General features: G+C 40.3%; 1 pseudogene; it reads right to left on the reverse strand.

Annotated features, from left to right (window-relative positions):
- Window positions 1-16,257, reverse strand: part of LOC113180267 (V-type proton ATPase 16 kDa proteolipid subunit c pseudogene) — a 35,624-nt pseudogene extending 19,367 nt beyond the window's left edge.
- Window positions 16,258-25,958: the final 9,701 nt, after the last annotated feature.

Genomic DNA, 25,958 nt, shown 5'->3' on the forward strand with positions numbered 1-25,958 from the left:
AAAGAAAACGAGGATCAATGGTGATGGAATTCTTCACATTGTGTGTGATATCCACCACAACTAAATATAAAAGTAGCTTTATTTTTTTTCAATAGAGTGCATAGAAAAGTCAACTTTTAAAAAATGCTGAGATAGGTCTGGGGCCATGACTCAGTGGTACAGTGCTTGCCTAGCATGTGTGAGGTCCTGGGTTCAATCCCTAGCACTGCAAAAATATTAAAAAATTTAAAAATTGAGATAATTTACATATCAAAATGAGTAATTAATGTGATATTTTTGTATTCACCTTAACTGCTTTCATAGACATAGCATATAATAATTGTTTATCATGTACAATACACTCTAATATGTAGTTTTATTTAACCTTGACACCAACTCTGAAGTAATTCTGATTATTAACTTCATTTTGCAGGTGCTGAAACTAAGGTAGTGGGCTGGGGATATGGCTCAAGCGGTAGCGTGCTCGCCTGGCATGCGTGCGGCCTGGGTTCAATCCTCAGCACCACATACAGACAGAGATGTTGTGTCCGCCGAAAACTAAAAAATAAATATTGAAAAATAATTCTCTCTCTCTCTCTCTCTCACCTCTCTCTTTAAAAAAAAAAAGAAAGAAAGAAACTAAGGTAGAAGGACTTTATTAAGTTATCCAAGGCCAGTTAGTAAGAGGTTGCATGAGGATTCAAACATAAGCAGCACAGTCCAGAGGCTGTGACTCCTAGAATCATTCAATCTCTAGAAGTCAAGAACAATCAAATCTCCCAACACTAAGCTATTTTCCCGGAGCTCGTCTATTTGCTTCCTAAGGGAAGGTGAGGCAAGATAAAGATTAGAACTTCAGTGCTGAGCAAAAAACTCAAGAGTTCATTGCCTAGTTGAGTCAAAAGAACCACAGGACACACAGTATATTTAATAAATGGTATAGAAAAATTCTAGAAAAGGCATAGAACTTCAGGATGTATCAGGCCTCAAGTGAGGAAATCTTGATTATAATTCTAAGTTGGAAAATTGATTATTTTGGAACTAATTCTCCTGTTCAATGAATAAGTAATCTGTGGGAGATTTGGTCAAAGTTTCACAACAGGGTCAGAGTCAGATAAAGATTGAAATCAAGAAACACTTTCTTCACAGAGTGCCTTTTAATTTCTGGGTAACCTGCTTTTCTTCCTCAGGTAAGGACAATTACACCAGTTAATTATACCCAAAATTCAACAACCTTGCTATGTGACTGACTTCTTGCCTATTGGTGAAAAGGGCAACTGAAATGGAAATATAGTCTGTTAGACTGACATGAACATTTCTCTTTGGGCAGCAGCTATTATACGCTCACTTGACACAGGAAATCAGGTGTCAACACTGGCAGATTACGTCAAGTAAATATTCTAGTCTCAGACAAAAGAACCTCAGTCCTTGCTTCCGCTTTCCTTTTTGCCTGCCCTTTTCATTTTTCCTTATTCATTTATAGGATGTGGAGGTGTGGAAATAGGAAAGGGGGAATCCCCACTAGAACTGCCTGGAACCTCTCTTTGCTTCCTGATGGATCCCAGACCCTTCCTTTCATTACGCCTGGCTCTGGCACCAGTTCCCTTTTGGCCATTTGTTTCCAGTTTCTAGAATGACCATAAACTCATCTTAGAAATGGACATCGCTGAGACATATTAGAATTTTAGGTGGAAGGGCCCTGGGGGAGAGGGGTGAGGCTCAGTGGTAGAAGTCGTATTTCGTATGCTAGAGGCTTTAGGTTCAATCCCCAGCACACACACAAAAATATGAATGGGAAATGGTGTGCAATTGTAGCATAAGTAATCTGTGCAAAATTCCCCTGGGATACACTAGATGTTAGTGTAGGAGGCTGAAATACAGAGCAAAAGTTTCAGAGAAAGGTCTACCCATGTGTTGTGAGTTACTTTGACCAATAGCCCTTATCCAAATAGAGTTGTAACCTAATTGTCTTTTCCCACCCTTCCATTATAGTACTGGGTATTGGATAACAATACTTCTCAAACGTCAGATGTGCATAAAAGCTACCTGGGGATCTTGTTAAAATAAAGATTCTGATCTAGAAGGTTTCAGGTGGGTCCGAGAGTCTGCATTCCCAATGAATTTTAGGTGATGTTGCTGATTTGTAGACTTACTTAGAATGTCAAGGGGTAGAGTAACCACAGTAGGTTTAAAGATAAATCTGTTCCCTTTTTTTGTATGAATAAAGTTACAATTTTAAGAAAGTTATTTTTTAAAAAATGTTAATTTTTTTGTATGCCAGACTTCGCCTATCATTGTGTGTTTTATTATGTTCGACCTGTGTTTTTCAGATAGTTGGACTAGTTAAGAGAATTTGAACAGCAAAATTGGTAGATCTAATTTACTAGATTTACATACTTAACAAGTTTGTGTTAATTTTTATGTATAAGTCTCCCCTTTCAGTGTTCCAGGTGTTTGAAAGAATCAAATATGCTTGAATTTAAAATTGTGTTTTGAAATGTCTAAGGGGAGTTCAATAACTATGTAAGAAGTACAAAAATTTAGGAAAATTTAACCTTTCTCATTTGACACAATTAAACACTGATCAAAGAATAAGACAAAGAAATACATGTATATAACTTGTTGATCAAATAGGAAATTATAATGAAAATGAGAAAGTATTGAGAATAGGTGACAAAATACTATATATCAAAACTTGTGGAATAAGGTTAAACTTATAATTATAGAATAATAATAATAATAATATTATTATTACAGTGCTTAGGGGTCAACATGGGGCCTTGTATACACTAGGCAACTGCCCTATCAGTTAGCCATAACCCAAGCACAAAATTCATACTTGTTCATAATTAGAAAAAAGAAAAGCTGAACATTAAGAGTTAGAACAAGAACAACAAGAAAGAAAGGGAATTAAATGATAAAGATAATAGGAATTAGCTGAATAGAAAAAGTAGAAAATAAGGAGAATCAACAAAGCTAAAAAACTGGCCATTTGAAATGACTTATAAATTACAAACTTTTATAAAGACAGAGTGAAAAACTAGAGGATATATAAGTTCAATATGAAAAGGAAACAACTATAGGTGCTGCAGGAATTTTAAAACATTATGGGGATGGAACCAATTGTTTGCAAGTATATTGGAAACTTAGGAGAAATGGACAGATCCTAAGAAAAAAATATATCATAAATGTCACTCACAAAAGAAAAGTTGAATGGTTTTATAACCATTCAAAAATGGAATTAGTAATTTAAAAATTCCACAGATAGTGTGGCTTAGCAGTAGAGCACTTGCAGGGCATGTGTGAGGCACTGGGTTTGATCCCTAGCACTGCAAAAATAAATAAATAGATAGATAGATAGATAGATAGATAGTAATGATAATAATAAATTAAATAAATAAAAATTCCACAAAGATTAAACACTATTCTCTGTCACTTTTAACAGTTTACCAAATATAAAAAGGTATAGGAAAAAAGAACACTCCAAACATACATGTAAACAGAAATCCCAGGGGGATTAGAGACTTAGATGTAAAAGGCAAAACTATAAGGTTTTGGAAGATGAGTGTCTTTATAACCTAATGATGGGGAACTATTCTTAAGACACTAATGGCACAAACTATGGAGGAAAAAAACAACAATAAAGAACTTGCCTAGTATGGTGGCTCACACCTGTGGCCCCAGATACTTAGGAGCACGAGGCAGGAGGATTGAAAGTTTGAAGCCCTGGGCAACTTAGCAAGATCCTTTATCAAGATAAAATAAAAAGGATTGGGGATGTAGCTCAGTGGTACAACACTTTTCCAGAATGTATAAAGCCCTAGATTCAATCCCCAGTGACACATACACACACACACACACAAAAAAAAAAAGAAAGAATAAATTGTGATATAGTCATATAGTGGAATATTATATAATATTAAAATAAAATAATACAAACAACATGAATATTAGGAATACAGCATCATAGACTATCTAAAGCATCAGCAAGCATTTGGCCCACATTCCTCTGTCTAGCAATCAAATCATTCCATAATCCATAAAGCCAATTTAATCTATCCAATCTCATATCCTTCCCCAAAGCACATTAAGTCATCATGTCTACTAGGCACAGCTTTTTTCATAGTTCCTCATGAATGCCATGATTCTGCCTTCTGCCTTGACTTCACTTAGATTGTCACTGAGCTTACAGTGGATGCTCTCTCCTGATTCACCAAATCCACCTGGTCTTCCAAGCCCACCCGAATCTCCACCTCCATAGGAAGCCTTCTGTAACTGCTCAAGGGTTCTGAACTCCTATTGAGTTTACAGCTGGGTCTATGAAGTTTTATGGCTAATTGTTCTCCAGGAAAACTAAATTTAAGAGGTATATACTGAACTCCTATTATTCGAAGAGCCTGTGTGAGGTGTGGCAAGAGGGCATGAAGAAGATTAATTTAAAATAGTTCTTACTCGAGGGCATGGTGGCACTTGCCTGTAATCCAATTACTCAGGATGCTGAGGCAGGACGATCACAAGTTCGAGGTTAACTGGGCAACTTAGTAAAACTCTGTTTCAAAATAAAATAAAAAGTGTTGGGGGTGTAGCTCAATGATAGAGCACTTGTCAGGTATGTGTAAGGCCCTGGGTTCGATTCCCAGTACTGCCAAAAATAAATAAATAAATAAATAAATAAATAAATAAAAGTTCTTACTCTCCAGCTCTATGGAGTGATTTGTGAAAATTGGGGAATGAGGCAAAGTTCTTTAGCTAACAGCTCTTAAGGAAGTGGAGAAGCAACAGGTATGGCAGTGTTTTGGCCATGCGCTCCACAGACCTGAGTTTTGGTTCTGACTCTCCCATATGCTAGCAGTGTGATCTGGTACAAAGTTATTTTTCTGGGCTTTAGATTTCCTATCTGTGTAACGTGTACTGGTGCTACCCCATGCCCTATGATGATGTGCTAAGGGTGGAGCCTGACACAGTAAGCAAAGAAAGAGACTCTTAGCAATGAAGATGGCTAGGGTTTTAGCAGTTGCAGATGGGGGAAAGTATGCAAGCTTTAGAGAACAGGAAGAGCTTGTAGGCAGCATGAGTTGCCTCTGTAAAGTGTGGTGTGCTGGGGCACAGAATTGAGGCAAGAGGGGTCCAGGGGAGGAGAAAGAGGAGGGATCTGAGAAGTGTGTGCTTAATCCTTGGGTGAGAGTATTGACAAACAAGAGACATGCTTGCCTCTAGAAAGCCCTGGGAAAAGAGAAGAATCAGGGAAACTGATTAAAATCATGGTAAAATTTTACTGGTTTTGGCTGTAGTACAAAAATAATAATAAAAATAATAAAGATTTCTTGGAAAATTGGGAATGGAACCACCATTTGACCCAGCTATCCCTCTCCTCGGTCTGTACACAAAGGACTTAAAAACAGCATACTACAGGGACACAGCCATATCAATTTTTATAGCAGCACAATTCACAATAGCTAAACTGTGGAACCAACCTAGGTGCCCTTCAGTAGATAAATGGATAAAAAAAACTGTGGCATATATACACAATGGACTATTACTCAGCAATAAAAGAGAATAAAATCATGGCATTTGCAGATAAATGGATGGAGTTAGAGAAGATAATACTAAGTGAAGTTAGCCAATCACCCCCCCCCCAAAAAAAAAAAAAACAAATGCTGAATGTTTTCTCTTATATAAGGAGGCTGATTCATAGTGGGATAGGGAGTGGGAGCATGGGAGGAATAGATGAATTCTAGATAGGGCATTGGAGTAGGAGGGAAAGGGAGTGGGTATGGGGTTAGAAATGATAGTGGAATGTGATGGACATTATTATCCAAAGTACATGAATAAAGACATAAATTGGTGTTAATATACTTTGTATACAACCAGAAAAAAAAATAATAATACTGTCAATAGTAGTTGAAAATTGTGTGACTGGGGTTGTGGCTCAGTGATAGAGTGCTTGCCTAGCAGATGTGAAGCACTGGGTTTGATTCTCAGCACCATATAGAAATGAATAAATAAAATAATAGTCCATTGACAATTTAAATAAACAACTAAAATATTTTTAATTTAAAAAGATTATAAAAATATTGTTTATATTTTGCATCAATGAAAACATAAAAAAGTAAAAATTGACAGATACTTATTGGGGATCTATAGCTCTATAGCTTTATTACAATAATGTTGTTGACACTTTTCTTTGTGTGTGGTGCTGAGGACTGAACCCAAGGGCATTCTACCACTGAGCTACACCCCCAGATCTTTTTACTTTTTATTTTGAGACAGGGTCTCATTAAGTTGCCCAGGCTGGTCTCTAAAAGTTGGAATCCTCCTGCCTCAGCCTCTTGTCTTGATATTTATTTTATTACTAAAACTATAACACAAATATAACAAAGAATTTTTATCATGGGGAAAACTGTATAACTCTTAGTTATCAGTGACAAACTTGGGTAGTACATCACTGATACTCTTCTTTATTCTAGAAATGGGCAGAGAGAGGGGACATATTTAAAACAGGAACTTAAAGTGATGTTTTGGACCAAAATAGTTTGTATTCATGTTTAAATAGTCATGACAAATAATTTTCAAGTAATGTAACAAATTAGTTATCTAACAAAAACATAGGCAAATTAATTTAAAGATTAAACTAAATGGTTTGTGGTCTTTGCAATACCTGAAAATGTTCATCCAATTCACTTTAGTACCCAGACTAGACTTTAAAAAAAAAAAGTCCCTGAAAGATTTTTCTCATCTTTATCAGTCAAGGAAGAAGAAAAAGTATTTTTCTTCTACCCGCCCCCCTCGCCTACATACTTTACTCTGGGTCTTTGAGTCTCTTGGTGACCCTGCTAATAAAGACACAGATAAAGTAATTAGGAAGAAATATCATGAAATCGGTTTCATTTGTGACTTTCTGACAAGAGCCCCCTAGAGTTTAGAAACCAGGGGCAGCGTTTCGACCATTTACTAATTCTTCATGCCATGAATATAGACAATGAGGAAGATTGTCTCTTTCATAACTGATAAAGAAGTCAAAAGCCTTTTCCCTTGTCTCTAAATTCCTGACTTTTCCTCCCAACAGTTTATGGTGAAGTTTCACTCATTCAATTTACAAGTTAATAAACTTAGAAACTGAATTGATTTGTTCATGATGGCACAGCCCACTCAAATAATTCTGATGGGCTGGAGATGTGGCTCAAGCGGTAGCGCGCTCGCCTGGCATGCGTGCGGCCCGGGTTCGATCCTCAGCACCACATACAAAGATGTTGTGTCCACCGAAAAAACTAAAAGATAAATAAAATTCAAAAAAAAAAATTCTCTCTCTCTCTTAAAAAATAATAATTCTGATGTATTCTATACCTCTTTGGACTACTAAAAACAAAGCAAAATTTATATAACTATAAATTTATTTTTAAAAATCTGGAAGATTCAATTTTGCTAAGTACAGATCTTGCTTCTTTCTATTTTCTAGGTATTACCCAAAGAATGTACAGAAGACATGAGGTTTGGTAGTGCACACCTGTAATCCCAATGGCCCCAGAGGATCGAGAGTTCAAAGCCAGCCTCAGCAAAAGTGAAGCACTCAGCAACTCAGTGAGACCCTGTCTCTAAATAAAATACAAAATAGGGCTGGGGATGTGGCTCAGTGGTTGAGTGCCCCTGAGTTCAACTGCCGGTACCAAAAAAAAAAAAAAATGTACAGAAGAATATTTATAGTGCATCAGGAAATGCTAGTATACATGCCAGGAAGTCTGCAATCATATAAGGTATATAGCTTCACAAAGGAAAATATCCCTTCTTAAAAATTAGTTTGGAAAGATTTCTACAGTGTGATGCTTCAAAAAAATTAATTGATAATCACCATGGTATCCTTTCTTTAAAAGATATAATTTATAGATATTTCAATTGCACCATCAAATATCACAGTTTATAAGATGGTTCAAAATGCTATGCAATTACCTGACTTCCACAAATACTTCCTGGAAATGGGAATAATGGAAGTGGATAATATTTCCTACTGAGGTGGGATTCCCAACGCCACTGACAGCACCTGTCACATGTGTCTGAGAAGTGGGAACTTGACAGAACCACAGACAACCTGAGGACAAAACATGCTGCACTGTGAGACAGGCTTTATTACTAATGGTTATTGTTGCTTCAATTTAAGAAGCACATACCCACGAGAATATAGAGGTATTACAATCAGAGTGCAGTCACTTAACGTTAAGAGCATTCTTTTTTGAGTGTGTTGTGAACAAGAATTTCTCCCATTTTATTCATAACAATCCAGTAAGGTAGGGACTATATCATCTTCATTTTATAACTGAGGAAACTGAGGCTATGCAATAGAATTGTCACAAATGAGTAAGATACTTGGGGGCATCAAATCTAGGTCTGCTTCTGTCACACCCTGACTCCCAGCTACTGTGCAGTGACCTCTGCTGCCAAATTCTGGCTTGGATTGGACCCTCACCCTGTGTAGTAACAGGATTCAGCACAGAGCAAGTAGGACTTATGCCATCCGCCTCTCTTTCTAGAGATGGTGGGGTGTAGAACCGTCAGACAACAGAGCTGGGACTGCACCTTTTGCTGCCCTCTCTGCCACTCTTTGCTTGACACCACACTTCTCTCTGCCTTTTACAATGTTGCTGACTTCTTTTGTAGTTACTCTAGCAGCTGTACTATTGGCAAAGCTGTTGGAGTGGGAATTTTACCATTGGGTCAAATCTGTAAAATAAGAGCCTCCTCAGTTCAAGTCCCTATAGATGAAGTGTTAGTGTCACAGGCAGCAACATCACTGTGACTAGTTCAGACCTTCTGTTTTGAAGAATGAGAATTAACAATCAGTTTCCCTGTCACTGAGAGATTGGATGCAAGATGAATTGTTTGCTTAGATGGTCCAAAGCATCTCCGATTTACTGTACCATAATTTAATCATTTTGTGCGTCTGAATTTGACTGCTGTTTCTCTTTATGGCACATGAGATCTCTGGAAAGTGGAGCTAAGCCACACCCATGCTCTGTTGCTGCAGCCATTCAACAGATGACAATGGCTTTTCTCCTGGACATCAGACAAAGGCTGTTCTTTTTTTTTTTTTTTTAATGTTTTTTAGTTGCCAATGGATTTTTCACTTATATGTTTATTTATGTGTGGTGCTGAGGATCGAACCCACGGCCTCACACGTGCCAGGCAAGTGTTCTACCACTGAGCCACAACCCCAGTCCCTCTTATTTTTTTTAATAGTTATAATTCCCACTCTTATGGGAGTATATTTTCTGAGGGAGAGAGGCCATCAAACAAGCAAGTACAATTAAGTAAAACAACAATAAGGGAAAATTGAAGGCTTTAAGTGAGATCAGGGGAAGGGAACTCATATTAAAACTGAGAGATGCATTGGTGAAGTCTCCTCAGAGGAACGACCTGAGACATGAAGGAAGAACAGGGATTACTCAAAGAAAATGGCCCAAAGAAGGGGGGAGAGGGAAAGAGAAGACAGGTAGAGGGAATAGCACCATAAAGGATCAGAAGTGAGAGCCTTTATGTCTCTTCCAGTTCTCTTCCATGGAACTGGAAGAGACACCCAGAGCTATTTGTATTCCTGATTAACAGAAGGGCAGAGGAGCCTATTGTGAAAAAGATTTTATCCTTGTCCAACTGGAGTTTGGAAATGCACAGCCATAATCAAAAACAAATTGCAGAAGCCAGATATGGTGGCACACACCTGCAATCCCAGCTACACAAAAGGCTGATGCAAAGGGATCCTAAGTTCGAGGTTAAGCCTCAGAAATTTAGCAAGACCCTGCCTCAAAATAAAAAATACAAAGGGCTGGGGATGTAGCTCAGTGGTAGAACACCCCTAGGTCCAACCCCCAGTACCACAGAAGAAAAGGAAAAACAAACATCTAAAACCAAATTTCAGGAAACATAGTAAGAGTTCCTAAGAAAATAGATCACCCCCTTGCCAGCTGGAGAAGGCTGAGAAATGAGAGTTGCATGCAGATGACATCACTAGCATGGTTAGATACGAGCAACTTCTGGAGGATGGAGGGGGTACTCACTATGTGTCTGTCACAAGATAAAAATTTATAAATTTTTGGCAATTTAATAAATTATTGCATGTCTTTCTGTTTGATCATTCTGGAAGGAAAACTTTCAACCATGAAGCATGAGAATTAGGATGACACAGAACAAGGTATGTATACCTCCAGATGTGTGCTGAAAGAGAAACATGGTGAGTCTCTTTGGGATATCTGTCAATTGATCTATCTATCAATTTACTTATCTATTCTCTGTATATATCTACTCCTCTTCCCTGCTCCCTCTCCTTTTATCTCTCCCTCTCCCTCCCACCCCTTGATATCTCAGTACTGGTGATGGAGCCCAGGGCCTCCCGCATGCTAGACAAGGGCTGTACTACTGAGCTAAATTCCCAGCTCTTTTTAAATTTTATCTTGAGACAGGGTTTTGCTAAGTTGCCCAGGCTGGCCTCAAACTTGCCATCCTCCTGCCTCAGCCTGCCAGGTAGCTGGGATTACAAATGTGTGCCTGGCTATTATTTTTTTTTCATAAATTTATTTGGACAGAAACTAAACATTTGAACTGGCACAAAATTTAAAACATTTTATATTAGAACAAACAAGACTGTGTTTAGGAATAGCATTAAAAGCACATCTAATCTATTCATTCCATTAGTGATATGTAAAACTGAATATAAAATAACTGATTCCAAAGAAATTTCAGGGTTGCCGCAGGACACTTAGAGCCTCCCTCCTCTCTCCCCTCCAGGATCTACATCCTCACTGCCTTCTGCCAACAAGTGGGAGTCTGATGAGCCTTGAGGGTGAGAGTGAGGGTAATGGGGAGATAGGAGTGAAGTTTCTACCTAATAATAATAATAACCATTTTCTATTCAGTGTTCTTTCTAATTAATACTAATAATAACCATTTTCTACTTATTAATCATAACAATAGCAGCAAGAACAACATCAGTTAATGTTCAACAACTGCTTACTAAATGCTAAGTACTTTTAATGGCTTCTGATTTGATGCCCCCCACCAATACACATACATCTTTTAAAGTCTATATTATAATTTTTTTAAATATTTATTTTTTAGGTGTAAATGGACACAACACAATGCCTTTATTTTTATGTGGTGCTGAGGATCGAACATATTATTTATGTGTTGATTTACAAATGAGAAGCTGAGGTGCAAACAGTTGAAGATATACAGAGACTGTGCGGTGGAGCTGGCTCTCAAACTGGTCTGACTTCAAAACCCACATTGAGCAATGGATGCTCAAGATGCCAGTGAGCTATGCTGCCCCCTGCTGGGAAAAATAAGCTCTTGCCCCTTAACCCCAAACACCTTTGGACTGCACCAGCACCTGAGTGGGGGAACCTGGCAAGAAAATTCTGCTCCAAAGGGATGCTTTGTATTGGCAATATTTAACGATCCTGTTTGTATTTTCTTGAGGAAAGTATAACATAAGACAATCAGAAAGATTGCAGGGGCAGAGGCAACAAGGAAACAGAGGGGTAGCAAAACAGGAATAAAGAGGGAGAGGGTAATATCATCAGAAGAAAGCCAGACTCCAGTGAACCCCTGTCTAAATGATATAGTGACCAAGTCCCAGAGTTGTCCCTGAGACCTCACATCTTCTGTGGAACCTGCAATGGTGGGAAAGAGTACTCTGCTTCTCCATGAGGCCTACTAGGGACCTCTGAGATGGTCTCCTGGTTTCCTCTCTTCCCTTCCCACAAAGTGTGAATTTCAATAAACATCCAGCATAGCTGGGCGCGGTGGCACACACCTGTAACCCCAGCTGAGAAAGGAGGATAGAGAGTTCAAAGCCAGACAAAAGCGAGACACTAAGCAACTCAGTGAGACCCTGACTCTAAATAAAATACAAAAATAGGGCTGGGGATGTGGCTCAGTGCCACTGAGCTTATCCCCACTGCCCCCCCCCAAATAAAATAAACACCCAGCATATGTGGTGGTTTCAAGTTCTCTTCCTTCTTTTCAACAGAAAAGTCCAACACCCTACCAATTTGGGTGTAGTAGGTTCTTGGACAAATCCCCACTGCCTTCTTCTGTTGGAACCTCCTGTTTCTTCTCAGTAAGTGAGGCAGTTGTGGTTCTCAAGTGACAGGTGGTACCGCACTGCTGAGGGTGGTGGGAATGGGGGGGGGCGCTTGTGATTGTCACAAAGACTTGGAGAGGGGCATATAGGCGCTGAGCACACAGGAGCCAGCAGTGCTGAATATTCTGTAGATTCCACCAAAATCCTGTCAAAAAATACTGGATGATTAAGAGTCTATATGGGGCCGTGGGGTGTGCTCAGTGATAGAGCATTTGTTTGTATGCAGGAGGCCCTAGGTTCCATCCCCAGCACAAACATTTACGTGCAGTTTCTTCTTAAATATAAATAAATCCACTTTAGACTTTGAAGTTCGGGTTTCTTGGAGTAGATGTTAAAGGGAAAGTGATAAATAGCTCATGATTTTTATGGAGCTTTTCAAACAGAATTTTCAATTCTGGGTGACTTCCTAAAGAAACATTCTTGCTGTGACTGGAGGATTTCTGGCACGTTTCTAATGGCTCCGAGCTCTGAAGATCGAAAGCCATGATCACATTAAGCAAGACGTCTTATGAGTAAGAAAATGTTCTGTTGATAAAATTGTATGGCAGAATTTTCCAGATATATATATATATATATATATATATATATATATATATATATATATATATATATTTTCCCTTAAGCATTAGGTACCTGGTTTTATTTATCTACTACTGAGGGCTAATGGAGTATTTGATTTGGCAAAGTCTGACTAGAAGGCATGTTGTGAAGGAAACTTTGTTGGGGGCAATCACAGGTGCCTTTGCTTTTTTTTTTTTTTTTTGGTCCCCAGGAATCTTCTACTTACATTTTAATCATCTTTTTAAATGTTATGGTTTCAATCTGAGATGTTCCCCAAACATCTTGGGAGAAGTCTCTCACTTCACATTTGGGAAGTGATTGAATCATTAGGGCTCTGACCTCATCAGTAAATCCACTGATGGATTACTGGGAGGTGGGACCTCATTGAAGGAATTAGATCACTTGGAGTGTGCTCCTGAGACTTTATCTTCTCCTAGGCCCCTTCCTCTTTCACCCTTTTGTTCCCAACTGCTATGAGCTGAGCAATTGTCCTCTACCACACATTTCCACCGTGATGTTCTCACCTCAGGCCCAGAGCAATGGAGCTGGTCCACCATGGAATGAATCTTCTGAAGCCAAGAGACAAAATAAATTTTTCCTACTCTAAGTTGTTTTTATTAGGTATTTTGGTCCAGCAACAACAACAACAACAACAAAAAGACTAACACAACTGTTATTTTTATTGTATCTGAGTACCATGTATATTATAATTAACTTTGTATTTTTTATCAACTCACTTTAAAAAAATACTTGTTTACTTCTGAATTAATTTCTGTGAAGTGACAGATAAACTACATTTTAAAATACACTTTAAAATATATGTAGAACTATTTTAAAATGTCCAGTTCTTCCATATACTTACTACCTTAAATAATCTCAAGTAAGTATAACTATAACCATATGTTATAGCAATGATAGAAGGGGTTTTTTAAAATTAGAATTCTACATGGTTAGCAGAAGAATTAAAAAAGAATAGCTGTACCAGGCATGGTGTTGCAAATCTGTAATCCCAGAAACTTGGAAAGCTGAGTCAGGAGGATCCCCAGTTTGAGGCCTGCCTGGGCAACACAGCAAGACCACATCTCAAGAAAACAAAAGTGCAGTAAGGTTAATAAATTATGGTGCTAGTGAGGTTGACTACCAGAAGCCTTGCATTTTTCATCTGACCTCAGCATTCCTAGGAATGGAAACAGGAAGTTCAGGTTCTTCAATGACTCACAGCCAAATTCCCAATTATCCACAGACCCATATTATCTGGGGAAGATCCACATGTGGACCAAAGCCCCCTCTACCAGATAAATCGATAAAAAAGAATTAGAACTTTTCTTTTTCTTTCAATATGTGTTCTTTCATCCTTGCCTCTTTCTTTGAAATTACTGAATAATCTGTTCTTCATGGAAGGAGGTCCAGCAAGGTGTCAAAATTCTATGTCAAAAGGAAGGATTCTATTTATGGGAAACTAGTGCTAGTCCATTGTCAGGTCCACAATCTCCATAGATTTTATTCATTTAGCTTGCTTCTTGTAAGTTCCACATGGGCAAAGATCCTTCCCTGTTATGTTCAGAGTTGGAGCACCTAGGCTCAGCACATAAGAGGCTCTTAATCAACATTGGTTGAATAAATGAATGACCTCAGCTTTTCCCCAGTGTCATTGAAAAGTGCTGTAAGACTTTTGAGAAGACAAAGAAGCCTTAGACCCTAACCTTCTAGAATGAAGGGGTCAAGGAGAGGTGAGGGGAGCAATAGGCTTTTCATGGACTCCAGCACACAATAGCAGATAGCATGAATTTAGACACTGAATGCACATGCCACCTCTTGTAGTCACCCTTGCAGCCCAGTTCAGACAGCCCCTTAGCCCAGGAGTGCTGAAGGTGCCTATGCACCTTCTCCTTGGATAGCTCCTACTGATTTGCAGATGGCTGTCTGATGCTTTGTTGTTTGGCCTTACCTTTTTAACAGTCTTTGCAGCTAACAAATTATATAGTATTTCATGATTATTCAGGCCTTAGAACTCAATCTCTCCCTTTTTGCTCCACCCCAAGCCAAAGCAGGCAACCTAACACCTGCCCCATATTCCAGGAAGCTCTGCAGACTTCTACAGTGCTGTCCAATTTCATTTAGTTTTATGTTTTAAAACAAATATTTTAAAACATTTATATCTGAAAACAACAACTTTCATAACCTTGTAAGATTTTCCCCATCTAAATAAATCTCCAAATCAAAAGAAATGTCACTGGACAGGTCCTGTCTTGATCTAGGGTTAGTTCTTGGCAGTGACCCATTTCTCACAAAACCAGCACTAGGACACGTTTGGTCATCCTTGTCGCAGTGCGTGCCTGCCATCCCTAGGTTTTGCAAGGTGGATGCGGGGAGACCGGCTCTTCGCACAGCCCAGCAGGCACAGGATAGGTACCGGCGCAGGGAATTAATTATCTCCCCTGGCAGCTTATGTTGGAGGGGGACGCCAGGTGTGGAGGTACATGACCTTGGAGGAGCCTAGCCCTTTCTCCACCCCGGGAGGCGGGGAGTGGGGGGCGGGTAGAGCGATCCTGCGTCTCAGCCCCGAGCCGCGCGAGCCAGCGGGCTGGACTCCCGGGGCTGCGCGGGAGGCAGCCTTTTCCCGGGGGTCCTTCCCTGGGCGGTGCCGTCAGAGCCCGCTGGGCGGCTGCACCCACGCCCAGCAGCCCAGGGCCTAGCGGCCGTCCAGGGGGATTTGTCAGAGCGCCCTATATAGCCGCAGACAGCTGCCATCTGTTATGTTTAGTAACACCACCGCGCGCTCCCCCTTCCCGGTGAATAAGCCCGCCTTGGTCATTAAGCCGGGAAGATATATTTTAACGATTTTCCGTTGCAAGCAGGCCTCATTCATCAGCTGCTGAGACTGCAGCAGAATCGCCCTTTCTCTCTGCCTCCTGGGCGCTTTTTGTGCGGGAAGTCAGGTCCACGGTGGCCAGGGCCCTACAGGCAGGTGCTTACAGGAAAAGACGGAGAGCTCCTCCCTCCGTGGGCTCAGCGAAGAGAAAAATCTGGGATGTGTGCACCCTTTAAATGCATCGCATTTCAGTTCTGCAAATTCTAAGTGTAAATTGGGCTAGAATATGATTGTGAATCAGACCAGACGTCATGATTAATTTATCACCGTGCTCCAGATACATCAGTTAAAATAATAAGAATTTAAAGCAATGGTTCCTCCTGCCTTTGTGTTTGCTCTAAGGAACAGATCACTAGAGAAATAAAGGAACTAAGATTTCACTCTCTGCTTGTATTAGGAGAGCATGAACAGAATTAAACAGTCTCAGCCAGATTTTTTTTTCACAGGGTTTGAAATTGAATCTGCCCACTTGGCATTTTATATTAGCTGTTGTATCACTTTTTAATATCTTTTTTTTTTTTTTTGGTGGGGCTAGGATCAAGACAAAAACTCACACTCTACCATTGAGCACACCTGCAGCCCCTGTACCCCTCACATTAACAAACCCTGAGCTGCTGGTAAACACTGGAGATGAGCAACACTGGAGATGCCTGAAGTTCTGATTCTCAAACTGATAGTTATTGATATCCAGGGCCTTGCCGCTCCTAGTGTGACCCATGAAGTGGCAGCACAAGCATCACTTTTGAGATACTTGGAAATGCTGAATAAATTTTTATCAAGACATCCCCACCCCAAAGTTTCAGAACTGATCTAGTTTTCTAAAACCACCTATACTTTTGCCCATACATCTGTACATATTTAGTAAGCATCCCAGATTCTTACAGGCGGAGCAGTCAGGTGTGGAGGTCACTGGTCTCTAAGGTTTAAGGCTGAGTTTTCTGCTCATGACCTCAGCCAAATTTATTGAAACAGTTGAACTGTTTAGTTTTTATTGTTTAGCCATCTATGCATTACAGATGCAAGAAAGTTTATTAATTACAGCATTTGGTTAAGTGACAACATATCTAGTGTTCTCATTTTGAAAGCTCAAAACAGGAAGATTTTCTCCTTATGTGACTCACTGCCAGACTGTAAGCATGAGAAAACCTTTTGCTGGCCATCAAAGGCCCTCCCCACCCCATCCAAGTAGTCTGACTTTATTTATAACAGTACCTTTCATTCAGAAAGAAACAAAAGTCCTTTATGCGGGTGCTCATCATTGTCGAGGGCTGTACTACAGGCCTGTGTCTAGTTCTGGACTTCTTAATAAAAGAGAGGTATGGAGATCTTGGCAGAGGTTCAGAGGAAACTCATAAAGCTGATTTTTAAATTCAAAGTAGATCTTCAAATTGTGGAACATTATCTAGAAGACAGTCATCTGTCCTGATACAAATGACATAAAATGAGCCCTTTACTATAGCTGAGATAGTTCTACTTGAAGAGAAAAAATATATATATAGTGATGAGTGGAGGAAGGGAAAAGAATGTCCTGGGATTGCACAAGTTCTAACCTTGGCTGCACATTTCAGCCACCTGGGAGAGTTTTAAAATCCTAGTGCCCATACAATGAGAATCTTTGTGGGTGGGACCCAGCATCGGTTTTTCAAGGTCACTGGATAACTCCAATGTGCACCTCCCAGCTGCTTCTTCAACTATAATATAATACAATATTACTAGCATCACCAATCTAGAGAGTTTGTTAAAAATGCAGATTCTGATTCAGCGGGTATAGGGTGAGGCCAGAGCTTCTGCAATTCTATTTTCTTTTCTCCTTTTCCTTCTTTCTTTTTTTTTTTTTTAACCACTGAACTGAACCACATCCTCAGCCCTTTTTTCTTAATTATTATTATTATTATTTTTTAATTTTGAGACAGTCTTGCTAAATTGCTTAGGACATCACTAAGGGCTGAGGCTGGCTTTGAATTATGATCCTCCTGCCTCTGCCTCTCTAGGATTACAGCTAGGATTACAGGTATGAGCCACCCTGCCCAGTGAGTTCCTGCAATTCTAAGAACCATTCAGGCGATTTCAAAGCTCTGGTCCATGGATGAGGCTTGAGTAATAGCAAGGGAAGAGAAAAGCTTGAAATTAGTCTAAACTTTCTTCTAGGAAGAGTCCATGATTTTATTTTTAGGCCCATTTAAGTCCCTATGGCTTTATGACATTTGTCAACAGCAAAAGAGATACCTTAAAACCATCACATAAGTCAATGAAAAGAAAACCAGAGCTGGGGTATAGCTTAGTGGTAGAGAACTTGCTTAATATGCCTAACGTCATGAAGAACAATGTCTTAGAACAATTTAAAAATGGTATTTCACTGAATTGAAAATTATTTACAGGAGAATTTAAAAGATAGATTTTTTTCTGGGCTGTATTGCCATTCCTATTCTCATGTTACCATTTCTTTAAAATGACCTCAGTAGTAACAAAGCTGTTATATTGTGTATCTGGAGCAGATGGTCAAGTACAGGGGCACCTGGGGTGCTGGCACTGCTGCATCTATGTTAGTAACATCTGGTTCAAAGCTGAGCCACCTCAGAATCTACAGGTTTCTCTGAGTTCTGGGCATAATTGAGAACCAGCCAGTTTGTCAAGAGATCCCATTCAACTGTCAATATGATGGGGCAAGCAGGTAAGACAAATTTTAATTTTTGTGTGTGTTTGTGCCCTACTGAACTTGGGTTTCACATATGCTAGGCAAGTGTTCTACCACTGAGCTACACATCCAGCCACCAATTTAAAACGTTTTAAACTTTAAAATGTCCACAGAAGGACTAGGGATGTAGCTTACACTGCAAAAAAACAAAAACAAAAACAAAACAAAAAAAAAAAACAACAACAAAACTGTCTAAAGTAATATTTATAAAGTTAGTCGAAATAACATAACTTTACATGTACTATCTCATTTAGTCCTCTTACCAAACCCATGGGTAGTTACTAGTATTATCCCTATTTTACAAATAAGATCACAGAACTCAAAGCACTTGCCCAACCAGAAAGTGGCAGACCCAAGATTGGAATCCACTTCTGTTTGATTCCAGAATCTTCATCCATGTGATAATACATTTAATTTGTGATTTTGAATTTTCTATAGGTATTTCTGCTGTTATAAGTAGTGTGTCTATGTTTTTCTTAGTCTTTGATCTAAATATTTTTCAAGAACAGTCTTTTAATTTTTAAATTAGCTTGGTTCCCCAAAGATAAACTCTTTAAAGGTCAGATGTTAACTTAATCCTCTTTGGGTTATCGTTGAAAAAGATCAGCAGAATTGACCTTGACGAAGCCGCCTCGGAGGCTTGGCACGGACAGTCTCTTCCATATCAGTAAACACAGACAACTGCTGTTATGGGAAGGGGCATTTTGTATGCTTTTGATAGCAGGCAAATTTGTTTGTTTGTTTGTTTGTTTTTTTGACAAGACCCAGAGTATAAAGACTTAATATCCATCTTCAATGTGAATCGAATCGTGCCTTACTAACACTAGATCCTCAGCCCTAGGGAACACCAGGCTGGCAGCCTGGGGGCTGCATTAGGCCGGCTCAATGATCAGGAGAAGAAACAGAGCGTGACAGGCGCAGAATCACGTCGCCAGAAAGCGGGTGGGGACACGGAGCACAAGAATTGCTAGTCTATTTAGTAAATATATTTGAGAAATATTTTAACTATTTTCTAATCCTTTTACCTGTATCCTTCCTCATACCATTCAATGTCCACGGGAACTTTTTATATGCCCTCCCTTTAGGGTACCGTATGCCTAGAAGAAAGAAGGAAATTATTGGTGTTTGAATTCAAAGGTAAATTTGAAATCTATTGAAATAGCAGATTCAATTGACTTTCACATGAAAGAGCTAGGCACTTCAATATAGATATTTTTAAATTCTAAAAGCTTGTTTCTGTTTTCTGGGGGTTGCAGGGTAACCAGGAATTGAATCCAGGGGTGCTTACCTACATCCCCAGCCCTTCATTTATTGATTTATTTTAATTTTGAAACAGGGTCTTATTAAGTTGCTCAGGGCCTAAGTTGCCCAGGCTGGTCTCGAACTTGAGATCCTCCTGCCTCAGCCTCCTGAGTCACTGGGATGACAGTTATGTACACCCACCTAAAAGTTTGTTTCTAAACACTAAGGGTCAAAGACAAAAAGACCTAAAAGTCTAAAGTCAATACTACAAGCCAAGTGTCAGCAAACGGTAAGTGTAAAGTTTTTCGTAAATAAGGTTTTATTTGGTTTATTTTGGTTAAGTGTGGTCTATGGCTGCTTTCAGAACAGCAGAGTTGAGTTGTTGGAACAGAAAATGGTCTACAAAGTCTAATATATTTGCTATTTGACCTTTTCAGAAAGTTTCCTGACCCTTGCATAAACCATAGAGAAGAGGAAGAAGATAAGGAAGGAGATGGTCTCTCCCTGAAAAGGAGATAAGGGTTTTGCCTATAGTGGAAAGTGACTAGAGTCTAGAGCCTTCAGGGCCCTGAAGAACAGGAACAGAGTCAACCATCCTTAGCTGAGTCCAAAAAAGGGAATAGGAAATAGAAACTACATATCAACTAGGAGGGAATAAAGAGAGCAGGAAAATCTTTTATTAACAGAGGGTCTGAGGGTAACTTCAATGCATAGCGGTCTGTTGGAGTATCCAGAAGTTTCCGTTGTTCTCTACAAAGGGAGGCAACTGAGAAGGCTGGCAGACTAGATGATGTCTCTCAGTTGTGACAATACCATTAACAAATGGGCTGGAACATACATGTGGGCAACTCCAGCTGGACCAAGGAATCAGATGGGACCAAGCCAATAGCTAAATACCAAAGACAGACATGTCACGTGGTCCGCCCTCAATGCCAGGATAATTCTCAGAGCACATATTTCTCCCTTAAAACTTAGATAACCCCTAGAGAAGAGGAAACAGAAGATAAGACCTTTGACTAAGTGGTTTCCAAAGGGTGTTCAGTGGACTCTTGGAGAGTTTATATTAAGACAATGATACTGAGGAGCATAGTCTAGCAGAATTTTCTGCTATAATGAAACATTCTCTATCTGTACTGTCCAATATGGTTGTTACTAGCCCCACATGGCTATCAAACACTTTTTAAGTTAGCTAGTACAACTGAAAAGTTGAATTTTTGTTTTTATTTTTTTCCACATTTTTTATTGGTGCATTATAGTTATACATTTTGATGGGATCCGTTGTTACATATTCATACATGCACACAATATAACAATATAATTTGGCCAATATCAAAACATTGAATTTTTAAATTCAACTGATGTCCATTAGTTCACATTATAATTTAAATAGCCACAGGGCTGAGGGTATAGCTCCATGATAGAGCATCTCCCTGGCACACATGAAGCCATGGGTTAAAAAAGAAGTAGAAAAATTAAAATAAACAGTCACAGACAGTATAGATCTAAGAGATCAGATTCTTTTCCAGGTACAGCATGTTCTAGCATCACTTCAAACTAAAAGGGGATAACTGAAGAACTCTGGTTTAAGGGACAGTGAACATCTTGACCTGTTTTCTAGTCCCCCCAGCATTGTCTCTGGAGTGCTTGGAGTGTTCTGGCAGGTTCTCAGGCATAATACAGAACCCAACTGATGAAACAAAGTACAAGTTGTTTGCCGTGACAATGCATCAAAAGCTTTTATTTTGATCCTTACCACCCATCTGGTACTGTTGTGGGAAGATGACAAGAGACATGAGATGAGGAAAAACATAGATCATAAAAAGAAAATCTGCCGGCCGCCGTGGTGCACACCTGTAATCCCAGTGGCTTGGGAGGCTGAGATAGGAGGATTGAGAGTTTAAAGCCAGCCTCAGCAATTTAGCAAGGCCCTAAGCAACTCAGTGAGACCCTGTCTCTAAATACAAAATAGGGCTGGGGATGTGGCTCAGTGGTTGAGTGCCCGAATTCAACCCTTGGTTTAAAAAGAAAATAAAAAAGTTCCAAAAAAGAAATCCAAGGTAAGGAGCTGTTAAGTCCAGTGGAGGAGGGAGGAGAAGATTAAATGTGCCTGCCACGCGGCATCCTCAGTTGTGGGCTTTTCAGCACCTGGGCCTGTCCAGATCCCCCTGAGCCTCCCTCTGCACTGGGCTGCCTCTGACCTGCCCTCATCTCTTCTGTCCTCTTCCTTTGAGCCTGTAATTATGGACACCAGGTGCACTGCTTCCACTCCTCAGTGGTGACTATCATTCACAGAACTGTGAATGGTAATTTGCCAACCTTCATCCACATTTCTTTTTAAAAGCAGGATATGCTGGATGTCATCACTTAGGAGCCCGAGACAATAACATGGAAATGGAATTTATCCAGGGAACAAAAGTAGCTTACTTTTCTTTAAAAGTACTTTTCTTTTTTTACTTTTCTGGATAACAGGTAGGATTGACTGCTGGGCTCTGGGGGGGACCCCAGGCCTTGCCCAAGACTGGGGAGGGCCTTACTGCAGGGGAACCAGGAGGCGGGTGTTCAGTAACAGTGGCGGGTGGAGTTGGTGGGTGGGCTTTTGCTCTGATGCCAGATTGAGATCTAGGCTGTAGCTTTTCTACTCAACAGGTTGTGAGTGGGACCCCAGAGTGCTTAGGATCCTGGATCCAAAGCCACAAAAGCATACTCTTGGGTTCAATTTCTGACTTTATCAGTTAATAATCTTGTACCCTCAGACAGGTCACACACCCTAAGCCCCAGTTTTTCATCTGAGTAATGGTGACGATGGTTACATGCCTGTGTTGTGGTGTTATTTTGTGGATTTAAATAAGATGCTGCTTGGGAGGCACTTGGCATAGGGCAAATGCACCATCAATGACAACTGTGTGGCGATGCCAGTTGAGAGCCCTCCTTGGCCCTGAGTGAAGAGGCTGTGGAAGAGCAGCCACATCCCTCAAAGTCTGTTATGTTTCCTATCTTGAAGAAACTAGAGGTTTCCCAGATCTGGGGAGAATCCTCTGAGGAGGGGAGTCACCCCACCTGAAAGGCGGTAGGAAGGCCCCTGTGGGAGCCTCTCTCCAGCCCCAGCTAATCACGAGCCTGGCTCTGTAGGGGCCAAGGACACCCAAGGAAACAAAACCACTTGCTGTTCAGGAGGAACCTCAAGCCAACCACTATGGTTTACAGCTTTGAGGAAATCAAAAGTGCCCAAAAGCACCCAGCTAAGAGATGAACTGAATCCACAAATTTCAAGACTGACATCTGAGTTGTGTCCACGGAAGAATGGTATCGGCTGGCCTGTTGACAAGCTAAAGGATGGAGGACTGGAAAACTGAATTCACTTAAAGTTTCCTCAAGTGCTTGCTCCCAGGAAAAGAGTCCCAGATATGCACATCACATTAGCCAAGGCAGAGTGTTTCTCTGGCTCAGGACAGCCTTGAGGAGATTGTTAGAAACTAGGATGACAATGACAGCCCTATCAACATTTCCCTGGCCTCCTGGAGGTTTGCCAAAGCAACTGCACCACCATGGGCTGGCTGTGCCTTTCCTGAACCCTTCCTTCTTGGTCCAGCTTAACTGGGTGGGACACAGGAACATGCCTGGGAGGCACTGAGGTGGGCTTTGTCTGCATCTCCATAGTAACAACAATCATTCACTGAGCTTCCTTTGTAGAGAGGCCCCTGAGTTAAACTGCATGTTTAGCTCAGGGAAGAACTCACATGCCATGTACTGGTTCTGCCATTCTACTCCCTGTCCATTCACTGGCATGTCCCCTAATTGTGTACAACACCTACCACTGTTCCACAATGACAGCAATCAAGTCTTTTCCATACCTTTTTCTCCTACAAGGATGAGCTCAGGGGCTTGCATATACTGTTGTTCATGTTAAGTAAACCCTCCACTTTGCATATTGGGTGGGAGATTCTGCCATGCCCTATGTCAGAGGTTGGCATTTGAGTCCAAGGCAGCCATTTTACAAGCTGGCGTATGTGTGGCTATGAAGTGGCTTAGGGAAGGAGCTCGGGCAGCAAGGATTGTTGATAATGGATGTTGACTAGCCAGCCAATCAGATCTTGGGGAATTTGGATTAAAGCTCTGTGGGGGAGGCCAGGTGGCAGCTAATATAGAAACAAATTGAATCACAAATGTGGTGGCTTCTTTTTTTTTTTTCTCTCTCTCTGTCTCCCTCCCTCCCTCCTTTTTTTTTTTTTTGTACCAGGGATTGAAGCCAGAGGTGCTACATGCCCATCCCTTTTTTTATTTTTTTATTTTGAGACAGGGGCTCACTAAGTTGCTTAGGCCTCATTCCTACTTGCTGAGGCTTGAACTTGCCATCCTTTTGCTTCAGTATTTGCTTCAGTAATTCCTGGTGGTCCCATGTGTCTAAGGGCTTAAATGTGTGAGGTTGGTAAGAAACCAGGGGGCTTTGGGGGGTGTACCTCAGTGGTAGCACTTACCTTGCATGCATGAGGCCCTGGGTTCATCCCTAGAATCACAAAAACAAAACAAAATAAAAAAATAACCAAAGAAAAAAGGGATTTGCTATTTCAGTAGAGATAGGGAATCAGGAGCCAGGTTCATACTTCCACATGCAGCAACTGGGGAAACAGACAAAATATTGAAACAAAATTTCTCAAGACATTGGGCCATCAAGCAGTGAGGCACAGGGATCCCTGAGAAAAAGGAACATAAGCTGATGAATGTCCCACTTCCTGTGTGGGGAAAGGTTCCTGCAGATGACACAAGGGACAGTGGACCAGGTGGAGCTTATAGGTTTGTGGAGCAGATACAATCAGGAGTCTAGGGAAGCCAGGGTTACTAGATTCTGGAAAAAGATCCCTGAAAGATTTGAAGAAAGAGCTGCAGAGGTCCCTGAAAGCCTTCAGTTGAGTTCTAAGCAGCAAGAGAGGAAACTACCCAAGACCCAGAAAGAGCACCCAGCGCTGGATAATGAAACCCCTGCTACAGTTTGCAAACTGAGTGTCATGGTTCAATTTAACTGGATAATTTTAGAAGTATCATGTTGGCTGGGATGTAGCTTAGTGGTAGTGTTTGCCTAGTGTGCATAAGGCCTCAGAGTCCATTCCCAGAGCGAGAAAAAAAAAAAAAGAAAAGAAAAAATCTTCTATTTGATGTGCAAAGACCAGTTAATGATAAAGCCTCCTTTTGCACTGGCTGCTAGGAAGACCAAAACCAAAGGAAGCATTTTATGTTCTAGCCTGACTCCAGCTTCTTGTTTCTTTTTCTATTCTCTTTGTGTGTGTGTCTTTATTTTATTTACTTATTTATTTTATGTGGTTCTGAGAATCGAAGCCAGTGCCTCAAACATGCTAGGTAAGTGCTCTACCACTGAGCCACGGCCCCAGACCTTACTTTTGTTATTCTTGTTTTCTTTAATCTCAATTCTCTCTTACAAAATCACAAGATTGTGTATTTTTGAAAAAATCATCTTTTGGAATACAGCATAAACAAATAGTAAAATCAGGACTCATGTTTTTTTATTTTTTTATTTTTTTTTAAAGAGAGAGTGAGAGAGGAGAGAGAGAGAGAGAATTTTTAATATTTATTTTTTAGTTCTCGGCGGACACAACATCTTTGTTGGTATGTGGTGCTGAGGATCGAACCCGGGCCGCACGCATGCCAGGTGAGCGCGCTACCGCTTGAGCCACATCCCCAGCCCCAGGACTCATGTTTTGAGAAGAAAAATTCTAGTGATGATTTTTTTTGGAAAGCCAAAGAGACAAAGATTAGTTTGTCTAAATCTTTCAGGATGGATTAAAAAAGAAAATCGCAGAAGTTGACAAGGTATAAATGAAAGGAAGGTAGATGTTCTCTCAGAGACAAAAATGCTTTCAACTGGACGTTGCCAATGTTCACTCTACTCTTCAGGGAATCTTGTCCAGATCCTAGACCAAAGATAGGTAGAGGAAGAGGGAGACAGGAAAGTTGAATGGGCGAAGATTGAGTAGGAGTCAGTCATCAACAAGGCTCACCACCAAAGGGGGGACCAACATGGGTCAAGGCTCAGAATAGGGGAAGCAATGGGGTGAGAATGTGATAGGCACATTTGTAATTTTCAAAAGCTAAAAGTTGGGGAAAATATGGACCAAATGGAGTTTGGAAAATCAACTGATACTGAAATGGGTAGATGAGAATGAAATAGGCTATTTATAGTCCCTAATAATCTCCCCATGAAGAGATATTAATTGCTAAGGGAAAAACAATGACTTAATGGTGGAGAAAAGCAGCCAGCATCACCTTAACTGAATGAGCAAATAATGTCACTATGATGAGACAAATGAATAATGTGCCTCCTGGTACGATGACTGAGCTGGGTGTGACATCAAGTCCATGGGGACTCTGGCCAATCCTTCACAACCTGAAGCTGATGACAGGAAAGTTCTGCACCAGCCCCAATCGAGGGATGTTCTCAGAACAAGTGGTCTCTATTCCTCCAAAGTAGA

The sequence above is a fragment of the Urocitellus parryii genome, chromosome 6 (assembly GCF_045843805.1).
Source record: "Urocitellus parryii isolate mUroPar1 chromosome 6, mUroPar1.hap1, whole genome shotgun sequence".
Classification (NCBI taxonomy): Eukaryota; Metazoa; Chordata; class Mammalia; order Rodentia; family Sciuridae; genus Urocitellus; species Urocitellus parryii.